Here is a 22,252-nt window from a genome sequence, read left to right as displayed (position 1 = left end):
TTCATTTTATTTGAAACACGAACGTGTTTTTGTTCAATAATATTTTCAAATATTTACATACAAAAACATGTAAATTAAATAGAAAAAAAAATAAATATAAAATATGTGAAGCGACAGCAGTGTGACAGTAGTAAATTTGCAAATATTTACTTTTACGCCAACCTTTTTTCAATGGTTTTTACCAGTATACACATACATACCTACATACATACCCAGTATGTATGTCAGAACTTTGTATTAAACTAGCAGGAGATAATAAAAACTTTCTTCTTTTTTTGGCAGATTTAATTTTAACATAAAATATATTTACACATTCTATATCTCCCCTAGAGTATTTGAAACAAACATTAAATCCGATTAAAATTTATCACAATTGAATGGAAAATAAGCAAGAGAACAACAAAAACACAAATAACGTTTACAAAATTTGTTTTTCGAAAATTTTCCATTTTCACATAAAAATAAAATATTTAATTTTTAAGAAGATTAGCCAGCCAATAAGTGTGGAAGAAAACACATAAATATGTAGATACCCAGAAAACCTAGTGTCGGATATCCGACACGTCTGAACAATTTCGGAAGCAACGCCGTTCAGATTTCGTTTCGATTTCGGAACGAAAGTCGGAAAGAAATTTCCTTTCTGAATTTCCCAAGGATTTTCTTCAGATTTCGTTACGAAGTCGGATCGAAATCGATACGACATTTCGTTCCGAAATTATGTCAACCACAGCACACAACTTTCTTTAAGATATCGTTACGATTTCGGATCAGACATCGGACGTATCGTCCGAATTTTGTTCCGATTTTGTTAAGATGTCGGTACGATTGGTTTGCTGGGTATTTATGTAAAACCATAAAATCTAAGAAGATACACATAGAGATGCCTAGAAAGATTCAATAAATAACAGACTTGAGAAGGAATTGTGCTTGGAAAGAAATTTTCTATTAGGAAGAGGTTGTTTTACATATGCGAGAGGGTCCTTTCGAAGAATGAGAGATATTGGGAACAATTTATTTACGAAACGGTACTTTTGGGACAATTTACAACTCACTCACCCACCTGCTATTCTCTCGCATTTATACTCGCTCTCCAAAGCATAGATTGTTCTACAATACTCAATCTGGGATGTTCTACAACAGAGTTAGGCAGAAAAATTTTTTGGATCTCCCTTGTGCTCTCAATGAGCGTAAATTTGTTGTTGCTCGCAACGTGTTAGCATCTACACAGGCTGTGAGCGATAGCCAATTTACGCTCACTTAGAGCACATTGGCTCTCTTGTGAGTCACAATGCCTTCCACTGTTCTACAATGATCAAACAAAATAGCAATCGATTCGCAAATACACATATACACTCACTCGCGGATGAATTTAAACAACAAATGGTGTGGAGGTAATAAATACGAGAGAGTAGAAGGGGTAATAATGAATGACGTCACAATGTAGAAGAATAAATAAAACTGAATGATCAAAACAAAATTTAAAAGAGAATAGAAAAATGGGAGCATTGTCGATATTGTCCATATTTGAACCTGATTTAAGTCTTGAAGAAATATTATTATGCAAAGTTTGAACAAAATCAGTTATGACTTTCGAAAGTTATCTCACCATTTTAGTTAAAACAAGTAGGAAAAGCGTTAAGTTCGGTCGGGCCGAACTTTTTATACCCTCCACCACAAATTTCAGCCATTTCGGTGGATTAATGTGGCCAGAATCTTCAAAATACCGAAAATCGGAAGGTACTGTTCTATGTGGGCTATATGTTGGTGTGGACCTATACCTACGAATTTCTGGGGGAAAGTTTAATACCCCAAACGAAGACTAAATACCAAATTTCAGCCATCTCGGTGTGATAATGAGCCCAAAACCTTCAAATTACCGAAAATCGGGAGATATCGTCCTATGGGGGCTATATCAAAACGTGGACCTATATAAACATTTGGTGGTAGAAATGTTTCTTAGCCTCTGGAAATGCAAAATACAAAGTTACAACCGATTCTGTTGTCAAATGGGACTAATACATTCAAAATATATTAAAATGACGCGTACTTTATATGGGGCGTTATATTGGCGTTATACCAAAACGTGGACGTATATAAACCAACTTTGGTAGGAATGTTTTTTGGCCTCTGGAGACACAAAATACCAAATTACAACCAATTCGGTGGTAAAATGGGACAAATATCTTAAAAATTCCTTAAAACGACGACGCGTCACGCGTCATTTTGTATGGGGGCTACACGAAAGCGTGGACCTACATAGCCCGCTTTCAATACCAAAAGTCCTACGTACATATAATAGATTTTCCCAAAATTTCATCCACCTACGTCAATCCGTTCGGACGCTAGAGTGATTTCCACAGACGGACAGACAGACGGACAGACGGACGGACATGGCTATATCGATGTAGAATTGCACGCTGATCTAGAATATATATAGTTTGTGGGGTCTACAATGATTATTTCGAGTAGTTACAAACGTAGTGACAAACTTAATATACCCCCATCCTATGGTGGAGGGTATAAAAAGAGCTTTTGGTGGGGGAGGTAGTTGAAAAAGTGGACCGATATGGCAAATCTTCGAAGTTGATCTAAGTCTGGAAAAAATATTACGATGACCATATTTTATACCAAATCCGTTGATTCGTTCGAGAGTAATCTTTCGCAACAGCCAGACAGACGGACGGACGGACAGGGCTAAATCGACTCCAAATTGTCAGAAAATGATTTCGTCCAAACATAATTGGGGTCCAAAACCATAATTTCGAAAGACTGCGGGTAATCTTGGGGACACTCTTATACGAACTCAATCTTTTGGATTCTTTCTATATGAAAGAGAACACTAAAAAATCTTTTTATAAGTAAGGATTGTTGTTGTAACAACATACGATATGATTATATGTCGATTTTCCTGCTTAATCCGGTTCTGTCTCTGCTGCTTCGATTGGTTGTAACCACATACCTACTGCAGTTATTTGAGTAGATTGGCAGGGCTGTTGAAAGAGTGCAGTGAGTCGTGCGTGCCCGCACCTTATGCAGAGCTGGTGTTTTACACAGTGTCATCAATCCTTGGTCTAAAGGAATTTAGACGGGTGTATATCGCGAACGTAGTTGACGTATTTCAGCTGCGACAGATGTGAAATGTACCCCGATGATCACATTCACACGATATTTGTTTATGGCATCTGCGACTGCAAATCTGTATGATAGGCTTGCTGATCTAGAGCAGAATGCGGCACCTCTTTACTCGCGAGCAAGCAAAGAGAGCTTCTCTCTCCACTCACTAATGGAAAAACCATGCACTGACAACAGTGTTTGCTCAAATTGTTGTTGTTGTGTGCCGAATTCTGATCTAGAGCATAGCCGACCAAGAAGAGCGAGCGCTTAAATTGTTTATGTGTGGGTAAAATTACACTGACAGAACAGAACAGGGTGATGATTTTCATATTGAGTGTAAAATGAAAAATATATTGTTGGCGCGTTCGCTTTGTATGACTTAAATTAAAAATAATATAAATAACTTCATAATTTGAAAAGTATTTTTCTTCATATGTTAATTTTTTTGAGAGAAAAAACAAATTGTATATAAAAATGATTTTTTAAGACTTCCTAAGCATACATACATTTTTTATTGATGCATTGCAGACGAGGCATTCTGCGTCATTAAAAATATTAATACAAAACAAAAAATCATTTTCAAATTCTTCCCTCCACATATTTGCTGTACAACTGCAAAATCTTTTCAGTGTACCCAAAAAAAAAAAAACAAATAAAGCGGCATCAACCTGCTTGCATGACATTCAGTACAAGACTGAAGTAAAAAAATCAAAACATTTGCTCTCTTACTTTGCGTTCGGGTCGCGTGTGTGTGATTTGCCGAAAAACTTCGTAACCATATCAATACCAACGAACGGGTTTGATCTAGAGCAATGGTGCACAAGAAGAGAATGCTATTTTGGGGTTTTCTATGGGAAAGAGAGTTGTAGTTAAATTTTTCGTAAAGACGCGTGCATGGCTGATCTAGAGGTTCTCTTTAAATCGTTGGATCTCTCTCTAGAGATCATAAAGATCCCTCTGTAACTCTCTACCGATGGAATTAACGACAAATGTCTACAGGTAGCGATACTTGTCGGTAAGTGCTATTCTGTATACAAATTTTACCGATTTCTGTCGGTAATTATCGACGAAAAAAGGAGTCGTTAAGTCTACCGACATAAAAAAATTTTCAAATTTTAAACAAAAAAATCAATGAAAATTAAAGTTTTATGAAATGGCGTTGGAATATATTTCATTGCAAATAAAAAGGTAAGAAGAGATAAATTTCTTTACACTTAGAAAAAAACTGCGACATATTGAGGATTCTTTCGATCTAAGTGATAGGAAGCTTATGACACTTTACGAATTGAAGATGGTTACAATCGTTTAGCATCAACAATAAAAGAAGGAAGAATATCACCATAGTCGTCATATTCTCTGATAATACGTAATTCTGAAATAGCTCATCAATATACACAATTTACAAATTCCGTTTCACCCTATATTTGATCGAATTAAAAATACCCCTGCACATTATAAAAATTCTAAAAAAAAACAAGTAAAAAAGTATCAGTCGGCTTTGCCGACAGAGATATACCCTCAGCCTGTGTATATTGAAACAATTTTTTCCCAAAATACGTATGTATTTAGGGGGTTTTACAAATTTTGGGCGTTTGAACCGACAAAAATGATGATTAGGATTAAATATCAAAAGTTTTGCGGAGGAGATACGAAAAGGAATGGATCGACATTGACCGTTATGGAAGTGGATCTCCAGCCACAACATATGGTGCCGTAGGGGGTTTTTACACTCTTCGGGCTGTTTGCTCAATTAGTATGGACTTGCCCCAAAAAAAAAAAAAAACTTTTACCATCGTAATTGAGGCAGCGAATACAAGTTGCTTCAAAAAAATAAAGTGATTCGATATCAGGTCTTAAAGTGAACTTATCCGAAATTTTGTGTGGGAGGTGCCGGATGGAGTGGACAAATATAGTCCATATTTGAACCTGATATATTAGGATGTGTAAAGTATAGACCAATTCGGCCACTCCCTTCAAGATTTACCACACAAACAATTTTTCCGAACATTTTTGAACTTTTGTGGGGGAGGTACCTAAAGGAGTGAACCGATATGGCTTATCTTCAAACTTAAACTATGTTTGGACAAAATATTACTAATGCCATATTTTGGACTCCAACCACCTCACACGGTGTCATAGGGGTTTTTTGCAACTTTCATGCTATTTTCTCAGGAAGTATGGACTTGCCCCTACTTGTACCGTCGTATGGAGGGCAGTGAATACAAGTTGCTAAAATAAAAATCTAAGCGATTCGAGAGATGGTCCTAAACTGAACATTTCCAAACTGAACATTTCAAATTTTTTTTTAAAACAAGTAAAAAAGTATCAGTCGGCTTTGCTGACAGAGATATACCCTCAGCCTGTATAAATTGAAACAATTATTTCCCGAAAATCGTATGGATTTAGGGATTTTTAAAAATGTTGAACCGACAAAAATGTTGATTAGGATTAGAGATCAAAAGTTTTGAGGAGGAGATATTAAAAGGAATGGATCTGCATTGACCATTATGGAAGTGGATCTCCAGCCAATACATATGGCGCCATAGGGGGTTTTTACACCCTTCGAGCTGTTTGCTGAAGAAGTATGGACTCGCCCCTGGAAAAACTTTTACCATCGTAATTGAGGCAACGAATGCAAGTTGCTTCAACCAAAATCAAAGTGATTCGATATCAGGTCTTAAAGTGAACTTATCCGAAAATTTGTGTGGGAGGTACCGGATGGAGTGGACAAATAGAGTCCATATTTGAACCTGATCTATATCTAGTAGATATAATAGGATGTGTAAGGTATGGACCAATTCGAACACTCCCTTCAAGAGTTACCGTACGAACAAATTTTCCGAACATTTTTGAACTTTTGTGGGGGAGGTACCTGAAGGAGTGGACCGATATGACTTATCTTGTACTAAAACTATGTTTGGACAAAATATTACTAACGCCAAATTTTGGACCGCATCGGCAGATCCGTTCGAGAGTTATTTTGCGCTCTAACCACCTCACACGGTGTCATAGGGGGTTTTTGCAATTTTCAGGCCTTTTTTCTCGGGAAGTGTGGACTTGCCCCTGATGAAACTTGTACCGTCGTATGGAGGGCAGTGAATGCACGTTTCTAAAACAAAATTCAAAGCGATTCGCGAGCAGGTCCTAAACTGAACTTATCCCAAATTTTGTGTGGGAGGTACCCGAAGGAGTGGACCGATTGAGTCCATATTGGAAATTCATCTAAGTCCGCTAGACATTTCACGATTTGCAAAGTAGGGACCAAATCGGCTACTCCCTTCAAGAGTTATCGAACGTACAAATTTTCCGAACATTTTCGAACTTTTGTGGGGGAGGTACCGGAAGGAGTGGACCGATGTAATACATCTTCGAACTTAAACTGCGTTTGGCCAAAATATTACGAAAGCCAAATTTTGGACCGAATCGGTTAATCCGCTCGAGAGTTATCGTGCGCTTCAACCAGCCAGCAGGACAGACAGACAAACGGACATGGCTAAATCAACTCCAAATTGTCTGAAACGGATTTCGTCCAAACATACTTGGGGTCTAAAACCATTATTTCGATGAGGCACATTTTGCCCGTATGAAAGTGTATATACCCTCGTTAGCATAAATGCTGAGGGTATAAAAATGGGTTTCAGGACACTGTATATAAAAAAGGTGCTTTCGAGAGCACTATAAAGTAGATGTACATTCGAGGACACTTTTTATACGACAGGGTGCATTCGAGGACAGTTTTTAACAAAATGCGTTCTTTTTGGGTGAAATGGTACTTTAAATGCCACCTTTAAATTGAAAGGATGCTTTTCAGAACTCATTTTATATGAGAGTGTGATTTCGAGGATAATTATTGTACGAAAGGATGTTTTCGAGGACACTTTATATCAAAGAGAGCTTTTGTGTTCGCTCTTTGGTCGAAGGGGTACTTTAAGGACACATTCCATGTGAATGGGTATTTTCGAGAACACTTTTTATACGAAATTGTACTTTCGAGGGCCCTTTTTATAAAAGGGAACTTTCGTGGACTCTTTTTGAACGAAGAGGTACCTTCGAGGAAACAGTTTTTATATGAAATGGGCCTTTTTGGACGAAAGGGCACTTTCAAGGAAACATTTTATTTTTTAGGATGCTTTTTGTTCGAACGGATACTTTCGAGGACACATTTTTATGGAAAAGTGACAATTTTGTCGAGTCGATACTTTCGATGAAACATTTTATACGAAAGGGTACTTTCGAGGGCATTTTTTGTACGAAAGGAGGACATTACATTATATTATAAAAAGGATGCTTCCGAGACGTAAAAGCGTATTATAAAATTATTCCTTTATGAAAGGCCGAATTTTAAAAGGGCGATCTAAAATATCATGGGACGATCAGTAAAAGAAGTAACCGATACCTTTATGAAGGTCGAAGGAGAATCTGCTAAAGTGGGTCTGGAGGTAAACGGCGAGAAGACGAAGCTGATGGTGTCGGCGCGCAATGCGTCCATTGAGATCGGACCAACTGTTGAAGTTGGTTCTTATAATTTTGAGGTAGTAAGACTTCGTATACCTCGGCACCGCCGTAAACACAACAAACGACATCAGTTGTGAAATAAAAAGAAGATTTGTATTGGCCAACAGATGCTACTTTGGCTTAAGTAAGCACTTTAAAAACAAAGCCACAACTCGTCAAACAAAAATAACGCTTTACAAAACACTGATACTACCCGTGCTGATGTATAGTTCCGAAGCCTGGGTACTTGCGCAAGCAGATAAGGCAGTGCTTGGCGTGATTGAGAGAAAAATTCTTCGAAAGATCTACGGACCGATCTGCGTTGACGGTGAATATCGACGTCGTATGAACCACGAGCTGTATCTGCTATACAACTACATCAATATAGTGCTTTGGCTAGGCCATATAATAAGAATGAGCGATGATGAACCCGCAAAAAAGGCGTATAAATTCGAGCCACATGGCGGTGCACGCAGAATTGGCAGGCCAAAGAATAGATGGCGCAAACATATGGTTGAAGAGATGACAAGGCGCGGTATTCCAAAAAGCGAAGCACTAAACAGAGAGAATTGGAGATCTTTTATTAGTTCGGTCTATGGAACAAATGTTCTGTAATGGGCCAGCTAAGTAATTAAGTAAGATCTAAAATATCAAAATATTCTTGTAAGAATGTTTGCTCTAGAGTTGTGCCAAAGGAACTATATGGAACTATCTAGTTCACTTCACAGTTCCAATGGCCCACATTATTTCTTTGAACAAACTACGTATACTTAATATCACACGCTATATTTCATAATATTACTCATACGTTTTGGAACTAGTACAAGGAACTAGATTACCCAAAGCTAGTTTGCTCTAGAAGACTATTTATATGCCTTGCGTGCTTTCAAGGACATTCTATATATGATGGCGGTGCTTCTCGTGACATTGCACAGTGGTCCCATTTGTATGGGAAGTTGCGAAAAATATGTATAATCGTCAGATCGATTTGATTTTTACAGAAAATGTTTAAAATAAGAAAAAACTACTTTAGCTAAAAAATCATCAATATGGGTCTAGTTTTTCCTATAGCCCCCCATATAGCAGTACTATCCGATTTCTGGTAATTTGAAGCCTTTATCTACATTTTCGGTCTGAATTGGTTGTAATTTGGTATTTGGGGTTCTCAGTAGTCAGTAACCATATGCACCAAAAATTGTGGACATAGTTCCAGGTTTTGGTATAACCCCCATATAGCTGTACTTCCCGATTTTAGGTACTTTGAAGTTTTCGCCTAGATTTTCGGTCCGAATGGGCTGTAATTTAGTATTGGGAGTTCTCATTGATCGGGAAACTTTCAAAGCAAAAAGTGTGGACATACGTCCAGGTTTTGGTAGAGCCCCCATTTAACGGAACCGTCAGATTTAAGGTTCTTTGAAGTTTTTATCTACCATTTCGACTTAAATCGGCTGTAATTTCGTTATGGGGGTTCCAAAACAAAAAAAAAAAAAAAACATTGTTCCACAACATCCCATACGGGACAAGGGAGACTTCTCTCATATCAATGAGTGCACCCCGATTCATATTTAGCTCAATGATATGGGACCTACTGTTTATCGCCGAGTCCGAACGGCGTGTCTTAAGACACCACTTATGGAGAAGTTTTTCAAGGCTGAAATACTCAGGAAATATCGCCAACATTACTGAGGGGTATTTTGCCACCGTTGAAAAATGTTTGATGTTGCTTGGCCGGGGAATCGAACCCCCGACCTTCTGCGTGCAAGGCGGACGTGCATACCATTGCACCACGGTGGCACCCGTGGGGTTTCAGTTGTGAAAAAAATGTCTTCGCCTGATAATGTGGACAAGAAAGGAAGCTAATTCTTCCATATGAGGTAAGAATATTTCATGGTGGCGGTATAATAAAGTTCGGTCCGGCCGAATTTAACAATTATACTTGTTTTTCATTTTGTGTGGAGCATCATATATCAATACTATACAAGTGTAAGTGTAAAATACACTTATAAGTAGATCCCAAAACAATATCTAATTCTTGAATGAAAAAAAAACCAAAACAAACAATTAAAACCCAACACAAAAGAACACAACAATAAACACGGTGTGCCTTAACCAAATTTAAATGGAAGGTGCTTACACCTGGGAAGTTTTTGCAGATTCTGAAACTACAATGCTCATATATGAGGGGAGGGATTTTCAATAAAATCGCGATTTAAGTTCACATTTTAGGGGTTCTTTAGGTTTTCACGATTTTGCTTGGAAACCGCAAGTCCTATGTAAATGGATCTAAAGAAAATGTTGTAGCTGTGAAAATTCTCCACAAGATTGGCCTTTATGATATTTTCGTAGGTTTTACCGTTTCTGAGATATAGAAGTTCAAATAGAGATATTTTCGATTTTACGATTTTTGTCGCAGGTTGGGACCACAGTGCATTGTATGTTAAAAAGGTTGGTTTCGAGGACATTTATTGAAGAAAATATTCTTTCGGGGAAACTTTTTAAAAGAAAAGGAAATAAATAAAATAGTTAAATCTATAAGAAATCGTGCTTTAGATTACCCTTTTTCAGCCTAAGAAAGATAGCCCATGAAAACTCTTGTAGAGAAAAGGTTCAAAAGCATCCTTCTATCTGCTTTTTATGGAAAGGTAATCGAAGAAAAAGATCCGTTCAACGAGAAAAATACATTAAAATGCCATTTATGTACAAAAACTGTGCTTTTGGAGACACTATTATACGAACAGGTGCTTTTAAGGACATACATATATTATATTATGCAAAAACTTCGAATGAATTTGCCAATAATTTATTTTTATTTGTTGCATATAATTTTTAAGTTTTGTGATCTTTAAAAAACACATACATATGTATATTCTTAAAGTCTTTAGAAGTATCTACCCTTGCCATATGCAACACCCTTTCATTAGAACTGTGTTTCTGTTGAAACACACACACAAAGCTCTTAATTTATTTGATTATGGGTATGCGATTTGCTTTTATGGCTTTTATAAATTGTTGGGGATTATCGTTGTTGTTGTTCTCCAACTCCCATTAATCAATTACAAAATAATATGGCAGCAGCAGCAGCACCAGAGTGTCATGACATCATTAACATTGTATTCTGCGCTGTTTCTGTTATGTGGAAAAATAAATTGCAGTTATCTGCAAACAAACAGCTAAACAAAAGGCGTATTATTTTCCTAATCCCTAATGCTCCCTAATGAAGGTGAACTTGCAAATTGTTATTTTCGAATAAAAATAGAATTTAATTACCAATAATGACAGAGAACAGAAGCTGCGAAAGTGTTTGTAAGAGTTGATTAGAAGATTATTTTAACGAATAAAGAATGAATAAATGTGTGATTAATGTATTTGTAGATTTCTACAACATCGAAAGTATTATTTATTATTTTTGATGAATAATAAATTTTATTTATGTGAGTCAAATGTCTATAACGTTTTCATCCAATAATTTTGCAGTACGTCCTTGTAAGAATAGAAAAGAAAGCAGGGAATTTTATTTTCAAACTATCATGTGACACTATTGACAGTTTACCGGCAACTAAACATTCATTACGAGCCAACAAGTAAACAAACAACAGCTACTCAGCAAACGTGCTTTTTTCCAGACACAACCGAGGTCTGTAGTTAACTAACAGTCATATATCTCTGCTACGTAAATATTTTGAATGTTATTATGTATTAACCCATAACCGCATTTATTTCCCATTTCTAGATAACAAGTACTGTAAAGGATAGGCTATTTATTATAGGCGTGTTTTCCCGAAGGGACACGGGAGACTTCTCTCATATCAATGAGAGCACACCGATTCATATTAGCTCAATGATATCCCAGCAAACCAATCGTACAGACATCGTAATGAAATCGGAACGAAATTCGGACGATACGTCCGATATCTGATCTGAAATTGTAACGATATCTTAACGAAAGTTGTATGAAGTGGTTGACATAATTTCGGAACGAAATGTCGGAGCGACATCGGATCGATTTCGGTCCGATTTCGTAACGAAATCTGAAGAAAATCCTTGGGAAATTCGGAAAGGAAATTTCTTTCCGACATTCGTTCCGAAATCGGAACGAAATCTGTAGAAAATCTGAACTATTTCCTGTCCGAAAAATCGTTTAGAAATCGTAACGAAATCTGAACGACTTTGCTTCCGAAATTGTTCAGACTTGTCGGACATCAGACATTTGGTTTGCTGGGATGGGACCTATAAATAAGTTTTACATGTCTGCAATACTCAGGTGCTGTCGCCTACATTACGCAGAGGGTGTATTTTGCCACTGTTGAAAAGTATGATGTTTTGCCGAACGGGTGCTTTCGAGGACAAATTTTCTACGAAAGGGTACTTTCGAGGACACTTTTTATACGAAGAGATACTTTTTGACGAAGTGATTCTTTCAACGGCACATTTTATACAAAATGCTGATATCAAGGACACTTGCTATACGAACGATTGCCTTCGAAAACAATTTTTGTATAATGGGAACTTTTGAAATGAAAATTTCGTAAAACTGTTGCTAAAGAACCCCGTCTTATGGAAGGAGTCTTCTAAACTCTCTTCTAAAGGACGCCTAGAAGTCACATAGAGCTCCCTTCTCTTGGAAGGAGTCATATAAAGCGTCCCTTCCTATAGAAGAACTCTTCTAAAGCACCCCTTTTTATAGAATGGGACTTCTAAAGCACCCCTTCTCATAGAAGCAGACTTCTAAAGCATTCCCTCTCATATAAGCACCCTTTCTTACAGAAGGAGACTTCTAAAGCTCCCTTTCTTCTAGAAGGGGTCATATAAAGCACAACTTTCCATAAAAGGCATCCCTTCTTATAGAATAAGTTTTCTAAATCACGTGTTTTCTAGAAGGATTCTTTAAAACAATCTAAACAATCATAGAATAAGTCCTTTAAAGCGTCCCCTCTCAGACAAGGAGTTTTGTAAATCACCCTTCCCATAAAATGAGTCTTCTAAGTCACCCTTTTCGAAGAAGAAGACTTCTCAACGACCCGTACTCATCGAAGGGAACTTCAAAAGCACACCTTCTCGTAGAAGGAATCTTCTAAAGGAACCTTTCTCATAGAAGAAGTCTCCTTCTAAGGAAAGAGTCTTCCATGAGAAAGGGTGCTTTAGAAGACTTCTTCCATGAGAAGGTGTGCTTTAGAAGACTTCTTCCATGAGAAGGGGTGCTTTAGAAGACATCTTCCATGAGAAGGGGTACTTTAGAAGACTTCTTCCATGAGAAGGGGTGCTTTAGAAGACTTCTTCTATTAGAAGAGGTGCTTTAGAAGACTTCTTTCATGAGAAAACTTCATAGAAAACTTCTTTCATGAGAAGGGGTGCTTCAGAAGACTTCTTCCATTGGAAGGGGTGCTTCAGAAGACTTCTTCCATTGGAAGGGGTGCTTTAGAAGACTTCTTCCATTAGAAGGGGTGCTTTAGAAGACTTCTTCCATTGGAAGGGGTGCTTTAGAAGACTTCTTCCATGAGAAGGGGTGCTTTAGAAGACTTTTTCATGAGAAGGGGAGCTTTAGAAGACTTCTTCCATGAGAAGGGGTGTTTTAGAAGACTTCTTCCATTAGAAGGGGTGCTTTAGAAGACTTTTTCATGAGAAGGGGAGCTTTAGAAGACTTCTTCCATGAGAAGGAGTGCTTTAAAAGACTTCTTCCATTAGAAGGGTTGCTTTCGAAGACTTCTTCCATGAGAAGGTGTGGTACAGAAGACTTCCTCGATGAGAAGGGGTGCTTTAGAAGACTTCTTCCATGAGAAAGGGTGCTTTAGAAGACTTCTTCCATGAGAAGGGGTGCTTTAGAAGACATCTTCCATGAGAAGGGGTACTTTAGAAGACTTCTTCTATGAGAAGGGGTGCTTTAGAAGACTTCTTCCATTAGAAGAGGTGCTTTAGAAGACTTCTTCCATCATAGAAAACTTCTTTCATGAGAAGGGGTGCTTCAGAAGACTTCTTCCATTGGAAGGGGTGCTTTACAAGACTTCTTCCATTAGAAGGTGTGCTTTACAAGACTTCTTCCATGAGAAGGGGTGTTTTAGAAGACTTCTTCCATGAGAAGGGGTGCTTTAGAAGACTTGTTCATGAGAAAGGTTGCTTCAGAAGACTTCTTTCATGGGAGGGGGTGCTTTAGAAGACTTCTTCTATGAGAAGGAGTGCTTTAAAAGACTTCTTCCATTAGAAGGGGTGCTTTAGAAGACTTCTTCCATGAGAAGGTGTGGTACAGAAGGCTTCCTCGATGAGAAGGGGTGCTTTAGAAGACTTCTTTCATGAGAAAGGGTGCTTTAGAAGACTTCTTCCATTAGAAGAGCTGCTTTAGAAGACTTCTTCCATGAGAAGGGGTGCTTCAGAAGACTTCTTCCATGAGAAGGGGTGTTTTAGAAGACTTCTTTCATGAGAAGGGGTGCTTTAGAAGACTTCTTCCATTAGAAGAGGTGCTTTAGAAGACTTCTTCCATGGGAAGGGGTGCTTTAGAAGACTTCTTCCATTGGAAGGGGTGCTTTAGAAGACTTCTTCCATGAGAAGGGGTGCTTTAGAAGACATCTTCCATGAGAAGGGGTGCTTTAGAAGACTTCTTCCATGAGAAGGGGTGGTTTAGAAGACTTCTCCTATGAGAAGAGGTGTTTTAGAAGACTACTTCCATAAGAAGGGTTGCTTTAGAAGACTTCTTCCATAAGAAGGGTTGCTTTAGAAGACTTCGTACATGAGAAGGGGTGCTTAAGAAGACTTCTTTCATAAGAAGGATTGCTTTAGAAGACATCTTCCATGAGAAGGGTTGCTTTGCAAGACTTCTACCATGAGAAGGGGTGCTTTTGAAGACTTCTTCTATCAGAAGGCGTGCTTAAGAAGAAATGGATTCTTTAAAAGACATCTCCCATGAGATGGGTGGCTTCAGAAGACTTCATCCATGAAAAGGGGTGATTTAGAAGACTTCTTCCATGAGAAGGGGTGTTTTAGAAGACTTCTTCCATGGGAAGGGTTGCTTTAGAAGAGTTTTTTTAGCTTTCCGTTTGTAACACATCGAACTAATCATTTGCGAGCCAATAAAGTATATATATTCTTGATCAGGATAAAATTCTAAGACGATCTAGCCATGTCCGTCTGTCCGTCTGTTGTAATCACTCTAGCGTCCGCAATAATTGAGATAGAGTGCTGAAATTTTGCACCCGAGGGTCTTTTTTCCATAGGCAGGTCAAGTTCGAAGATGGGCTATATCGGTCCATTATTTGGTATAGCCCCCATATAACGGTACCTCCGGATTTGAGGTATTTTGACGTTCTTCGCCACATTTGCAGACCGAATTAGCTATAATTTGGCACTTAGGGTTCCTAGTGATCAACAAACTTATATCCCAAAGGATATGGGCATAGGTCCATGTTTTGGTATAGTCCCCATATAACAGTACCCCCCGCTTTTCGGTATTTTGAGAATTTTATCCACAATTTTTAACCGAACTATCTGCAATTTGACATTGGAGGTTCTCAGTGGTCATGAAACATCTCCACGAAACATTGTCATGTTTTGGTATAGCCCCCATATATCGGTACCTCCCGATTTTCGGTATTTTGAGAATTTTAGCTACAATTTTTAACCGAACTAGCCGTAATATGTCATTTCAGGTTCTCAGTGGTCATGAAATATCTCCACCAAACATCGTCAACATAGGTCCATGTTTTGGTATAGCCCCCATATAACGGTACCTCCCGATTTTCGGTATTTTGAGAATTTTAGCCACAATTTGTAACCGAACTATCTGCAATTTGACATTTGAGGTTCTCAGTGGTCATGAAACATCTCCACCAAACATCGTCAACATAGGTCAATGTTTTGGTATGGCCCCCTTATAATCGTACCTCCCGATTTTCCGTATTTTGAGCATTTTAGTTACAATTTTTAACCGAACTAGCTGTAATTTGACATTGGAGGTTCTCAGTGGTCATGAAACATCTCCACGAAATATCGTCAACATAGGTCCATGTTTTGGTATAGCCCCCATATATCGGTACCTCCCGATTTTCGGTATTTTGAGAATTTTAGCTACAATTTTTAACCGAACTAGCTGTAATTTGTCATTTGAGGTTCTCAGTGGTCATGAAATATCTCCACCAAACATCGTCAACATAGGTCCATGTTTTGGTGTAGCCCCCATATAACGGTACCTCCCGATTTTCGGTATTTTGAGAATTTTAGCCACAATTTGTAACCGAACTATCTGCAATTTGACATTTGAGGTTCTCAGTGGTCATGAAACATCTCCACCAAACATCGTCAACATAGGTCAATGTTTTGGTATATCCCCCATATCACGGTACCTCCCCATTTTTGGTATTTTGAGAATTTTAGCTACAGTTTTTAACCGAAATAGCTGTAATTTGACATTTGAAGTTCTCAGTGGTCATAAACATAGGTCCATGTTTTGGTATAGCCCCCATATAACGGTATCTCCCCATTTTCGGTATTTTGAGAATTTTAGCTGCAATTTTTAACCGAACTAGCTGTAATGAATTTAAAAATAATCATGTTTTGGTATATCCCCCCATATAACTTTACCTTTTCGGGAATTTTCATTAGTCACGAAATTTCTTCGCTAAAATTCGTTAACATGGGCCCATTTTTGAGGGTCTACATTGTTTTGATGAACTACCCTCAATTTGACTCTTGAAGTTCCCTGCAGCTATAAAACTTTTCCGCCAAAAAAATTAAAGATAGGTTGACTCCTTGATATAGCACCGTAGGTGGTACCTTTCACCTAGCTGAACACATTTTTTAAATTAGATTAGAAAACACTGTGCAACAAAATGGAGGTGAAAGTGTGGGGCACGGAAAATTCCACTTGTGGAAAAAAGGCCTTGGTGAGTATATTATGAACCCCGAAGGACAGATCCACCGTGAGTTGAAGTTCCGCGTTATGGCGTGATGAAATTTTTGTTAGAGACCCTGTGGGTCATCAGGAATTAGCGTTATATCTTTGTTCACTGTTGCTTAAGTGCTCTACAAAAACAACAAAGATATAATGCTAATTCATGATGGCTTACAGGGTCTCTTGCAAAAACTTCATCACGCCATAACGCGGAAGTTCGACTCACGGCGCATCTGTCCTTTGGGGTTTTTAACATACTCACCATTGTCGAAAAGTTGTTACACCTAAAATTGTAAAAGGACCCTAATAATTCCATTTAAATTAAGACTTTTTATGGTGGAGGGTATAAAAAGTTCGGCCCGGCCGAACTTAACGACTGTTTACTTGTTTTAAATCTTTACCACGCTTCATCAATTTGACTATAAATAATGAAATGTTTGCTGAATAGATAGAAAATTAAATAAAATCTTGCAATGCTTTCGAAATGGTTTTAAATCGTTTTAAATAGTTTTGCCAACCAACATCATGGCTATAATAGAAACCTTTTTGATTGATCAGTTTTGTGTAAAAATTAGAACCTCAGGACAAACACACACTCTTGAAATGGCAATACGGTAGCTGTCAAATGCAATGGCTATTTAAAGAAAAAAATGGTCGAAGAACAGAAACAAAACACAGCATCAAGAATTGACCGCGAATCATTCTTCGGGCACGTGCTAAATAAAATGTAAATTGAAATATTAAATTGTAAAATAAATGTTGTTGTTGTACATGGATCCCCCCCATCTACTACAAAAACAGCACTGGTCGGAAAATTACCAACGAAAAAACACGCAGGCAGATCTATGATGATAAGAAAAAATACTGCACTACGTCATCAATGATCAAATGTTGCATTTCCAACAAGCGAGGGAGAAGAAGGGGTAAGAAGTGAAATATATTTTTAATTTGAAATATGTCACGTTTGAAAAAATCACCTCAAGACAAATTTGAATTCTTACACACGCCACGCCGAGAATATCCCCCCGCCCATTACGTTGGGTGGGGGACATCATTCAAGGAGGACATGACACACCATTTTTATTTAAAATAGTTTTCATTTAATGGTGCTTCCTCATTTTTTTCTGCCCACTTCTATTTTTTCCTCTGCTTCTCTGTGATTGTCTTGACTACGTGGAATAGCATCCCGCAATCATCCAAGCAAAAAAAAAAAATGATTGCGAAGAATATCAGCAGGCGAATACGTGATATCATAAATGTTTAGATTTTCTTTCTCTTCGGACTCTAACGAATCTCTCTCCCCGTCTCTCTCTCTGCGACTAAGTAAAATGACTAAAAGGAAACAAATCCCAACAAGGCCACAAAACCCAAAATGCATTCTACGACGACGCTTTTCTGTCTAAGACAGCCAGTTACCCAACCAGCCAGCCCAACCGCCCGCCACCCATCCAACACTCTCAACATGCAAATGCGTTCTGGGCTAATGGGACAATTTGGCTATAAATTTGAAAATTACATTTCAAATACTCGGTGTGTGTCTATTTTTAAAGATTTGCACACAAAGGGTAGCGTCCTCTTGAGGACATTGAAAAAAGGTCGCATTGCCAGTTTGGCAAGCGATTGACGATTAAATAAAAAACACAAAAGCAAAAGAAATGTGAAAGAAACGAGGGTTGTGCCAAGAATTTAGGTGCGATGGGAAATTAAACAGCAGAAAATACCAACTATAACAAAGTTTTAGAATAGAGAGGGGAAGTTTTGCAGGATTTGAAGTGCGCGATCACATAAAAATTGGCTAGGGAAAAAAATGATTTTAGTAGAATAATTCTTTCTTCTTCATCGGAGAATTTCGCATAGAAAAGTTATATTAGATGAGAGGGTGCTTAAGAAGATATCTTCCATTTCTGATGGAAACACCCTGTTATTCTTATCAAGGCGTGGTTTGGAAGACTTCTTCCTTAAGAAGGCGTGGTTTAAAAGACTTCTTGCGTATGAAGGCGTGGTTTGGAAGACTTCTTCCTTAAGAAGGAGTGGTTTGGTTTCATAAGAAGGCGTGGTTGGGAAGACTTCTTCCTAAAGAAGACGTGGTTTGGAAGATTTCTTCCTTAAAATGATGTGGTTTGGAAGGCTTCTTCCTTAAGAAGTCGTGGTTTGGAAAACTTCTTCCTTAAGAAGGCGTGGGTAAAAAGACTCCTTCCTCAAGAAAGTGTGGTTTAAAAGACTTTTTCCTTATGAAGGCGTGGTTTGGAAGACTCCTTCCTTAAGGAGGTGTGGTTTAAAAGACTCCTTCCTTAAGGAGGCGTGGTTTAAAAGACTTCTACCTTATGCAGGCGTGGTTTCAAAGACTTCTTCCTTAAGAAGGCGTGGTTTGGAAGACTCCTTCCTTAAGGAGGTTTAGTTTAAAAGACTCCTTCCTTAAGGAGGCGTGGTTTAAAAGACTTCTACCTTATGCAGGCGTGGTTTCAAAGACTTCTTCCTTAAGAAGGCGTGGTTTAAAAGACTTCTACCTTATGCAGGCGTGGTTTCAAAGACTTCTTCCTTAAGAAGGCGTGGTTTAAAAGACTTCTACCTTATGCAGGCGTGGTTTCAAAGACTTCTTCCTTAAGAAGGCGTGGTTGGGAAGACTTCTTCCTTAAGAAGACGTGGTTTAAAAGACTTCTTCCTTAAGAAGACGTGGTTTAAAAGACTTCTTCCTTAAGAAGGCGTGGTTTAGAAGAATTCTTCCTTAAGAAAGCGCGGTTTGGAAGACATCTTCCTTAAGAAAGCGTGGTTTCGAAGACTTCGTCCTTAAGAAGACGTGGGTTGCAAGATTTCTTCCTAATGAAGGCGTGGTTTAAAAGACTCCTTACTTAAGAAGGCGTGGTTTAAAATACTTCTTCCTTATGAAGGCGTGGTTTAAAAGACTCATTCCTTAAGAAGGCATGGTTTAAAAGACTTCTACCGTATGAAGGCGTGGTTTGGAAGACATCTTCCTTAAGAAAGCGTGGATTGGAAGACTTCTGCCTTATGAAGGCGTGGTTTGGAAGACTTCTACCTTATGAAGGCGCGGTTTGGAAGAATTCTTCTTTAAGAAGGCGTGGTTAGAAAGACTCCTTCCTTAAAAGGCGTGATTTAAGACTTCTTCTTTAAAAAGGCGTGGTTTGGAAGATTTCTTCCTTATGAAGGCGGGTGTTGGAAGACTTCTTCCTTAAGAAGGCGTGGGTAAAAAGACTCCTTCCTTAAGAAGGCGTGGTTTAAAAGACTCCTTCCTTAAGAAGGCGAGCTTTCAAAGACTTCTTCGTTAAGAAGGCGTGGTTTGGAAGACTTCTTCCTTAAGAAGGCGTGTTTTAAAAGACTCGTTCCTCAAGAAAGTGTGGTTTAAAAGACTTTTTCCTTATGAAGGCGTGGTTTGGAAGACTCCTTCCTTAAGGAGGTGTGGTTTAAAAGACTCCTTCCTTAAGGAGGCGTGGTTTAAAAGACTTCTTCCTTATGAATTCGTGGTTTGGAAGACTTCTTCCTTATGAATTCGTGGTTTGGAAGACTTCTTCCTTAAGAAGGCGTGGTTTGGAAGACTCCTTCCTTAAGGAGGTGTAGTTTAAAAGACTCCTTCCTTAAGGAGGCGTGGTTTAAAAGACTTCTACCTTATGCAGGCGTGGTTTCAAAGACTTCTTCCTTAAGAAGGCGTGGTTTAAAAGACTTCTTTCTTACCAAGGCGTCGTTGGGAAGACTTCTTTCTTACCAAGGCGTCGTTCGGAAGACTTCTTTCTTACCAAGGCGTGGTTGGGAAGACTTCTTCCTTAAGAAGACGTGGTTTAAAAGACTTCTTCCTTAAGAAGGCGTGGTTTGGAAGAATTCTTCCTTAAGAAAGCGCGGTTTGGAAGACATCTTCCTTAAGAAAGCGTGGTTTCGAAGACTTCGTCCTTAAGAAGACGTGGGTTGCAAGACTTCTTCCTAATGAAGGCGTGGTTTAAAAGACTCCTTACTTAAGAAGGCGTGGTTTAAAATACTTCTTCCTTATGAAGGCGTGGTTTAAAAGACTCATTCCTTAAGAAGGCATGGTTTAAAAGACTTCTACCTTATGAAGGCGTGGTTTGGAAGACATCTTCTTAAAGAAAGCGTGGTTTGGAAGACTTCTGCCTTATGAAGGCGTGGTTTGGAAGACTTCTACCTTATGAAGGCGCGGTTTGGAAGAATTCTTCTTTAAGAAGGCGTGGTTAGAAAGACTCCTTCCTTAAAAGGCGTGATTTAAGACTTCTTCCTTAAAAAGGCGTGGTTTGGAAGACTTTTTTCTTAAGAAGGTGTGGTTTGGAAGACTTCTTTCTTAAGAAGGCGTGGTTTAAAAACTTCTTCCTTAAGAAGGCGTGGTTAGAAAGGCTCCTTCCTTAAGAAGGCGTGATTTAAGACTTCTTCCTTAAAAAGGCGTGGTTAAAAAATCTTCTTTCTTAAGAAGACGTGGTTTGGAAGACTTCTTTCTTAAGAAGGTGTGGTTAAAAAGACTCCTTTCTTAAGAAGGCGTGGTTTAAAAACTTCTTCCTTAAGAAGGCGTGGTTAGAAAGGGTTAAGAAGGCGCGTTTTCAAAGACTTCTTCCTTATGAAGGCGTGGTATAAAAGACTTCTTCCTTAAGAAGGCGTGGTTAAAAAGACTCCTTCCTTAATAAGGCGTGATTTAAAAGACTTATTCCTTAAGAAGGCGTGGTTTAAAAGACTTCTCCCTTAAGAAGGCGTGGTTAAAAACACTCCTTCCTTAAGAAGGCGTGGTTAAAAACACTCCTTCCTTAACAAGGCGTGGTTAAAAACACTCCTTCTTTAACAAGGCGTGGTTTAAAAGACTTCTTCCTTGAGAAGGCGTGGAATACTTCTTCCTTAAGAAGGCGTGGTTTAAAAGAATTCTTCCTTAAGAAGGTGTGGTTTAAAAGACTCCTTCCTTAAGAAGGCGTGGTTACAAAGACTTCTTCCTTAAGAGTGCGCGGGTTCTTAAGAAGGCGTGGCCATAATCCCTTAACTTAAGAAGGTGGTTTAAAAGACTCCTTCCTTAAAAAGGCGTTTTTTTAGAATACTCCTTCCTTAAGACGGCGTGGCTTGGAAGACTCCTTCCTTAAGAAGGCGTGGAGGAGTCTTTCAATCCTTTCTTTGGATGCGTCCCCTTCTCATGGAAGAAGTCGTCTAAAGTTTTCTAAAACACCCACTTTATTTGAAGGAGTGTTCTAAAACACCTCTTTTTATGGAAGTCTACTAAAGTACCCCTTCTCATAGAAGTAGTCCTTATGAAGGTGTGGTTTGAAAGACTTCTTCCTTAAGAAGGCCTGGTTTAAAAGACTCCTTCCTTAGGAAGGCGTGGTTTAAAAGACTTCTTCCTTATGAAGGCGTGGTTTAAAAGACTTCTTCCTTACGAAGGCGTGGTTTGGAAGACTTCTTCCATAAGACGGCGTGGTTTGCAAGACTTCTTCCTAATGAAGGCGTGGTTTGCAAGACTTCTTCCTAATGAAGGCGTGGTTTTTAAAGAAGTCTTCCTTTAGAAGGCGGGGTTAGAAATACTCCTTCCTTAAGAAGGCGTGATTTAAGAGTTCTTCCTTAAAAAGGCGTGGTTTAAAAAACTTCTTTCTTAGTCTTCTAAAGCATCCCCTCTCATAGAAGGAGTCTTCTAACTCACCCCTTCTTATAGAAGGAGTCTTCTAACGCACCCCTTCTTATGGAAGGAGTCCTTCAAAGCTCCCCTTCTCATTGGAGGGGTCTTCCAAATCACCTCTTCTCATAGAGGGAGTATTTTAAAGTACCCCTTTGCATAGCAAT

General features: G+C 38.5%; 1 protein-coding gene across 44 annotated transcripts in view; it reads left to right on the top strand.

Moving 5' to 3' along the window:
- plx (PTB_TBC1D1_like and TBC domain-containing protein plx) overlaps nucleotides 1-22,252 on the top strand; it is a 126,152-nt gene that overhangs the window by 76,487 nt on the left and 27,413 nt on the right. Inside the window, exon 1 of one of the 44 annotated variants that reach the window (XM_073977717.1) lies at nucleotides 17,042-17,406. The exons of the other annotated variants lie outside the window; for them this stretch is intronic. The gene's annotated coding sequence lies outside the window, so the exon portion shown is untranslated. Of the gene's footprint in view, nucleotides 1-17,041; nucleotides 17,407-22,252 lie in introns of those variants that run through there. 44 annotated transcript variants of the gene reach the window in all.

The sequence above is a fragment of the Musca autumnalis genome, unplaced genomic scaffold (assembly GCF_047663935.1).
Source record: "Musca autumnalis isolate F117 unplaced genomic scaffold, ASM4766393v1 scaffold_1, whole genome shotgun sequence".
In the NCBI taxonomy this organism is placed as follows: Eukaryota; Metazoa; Arthropoda; class Insecta; order Diptera; family Muscidae; genus Musca; species Musca autumnalis.
The sequence above is the reverse complement of the archived record's forward strand: the minus strand, read 5'-3'. Positions and strand labels throughout refer to the sequence as shown.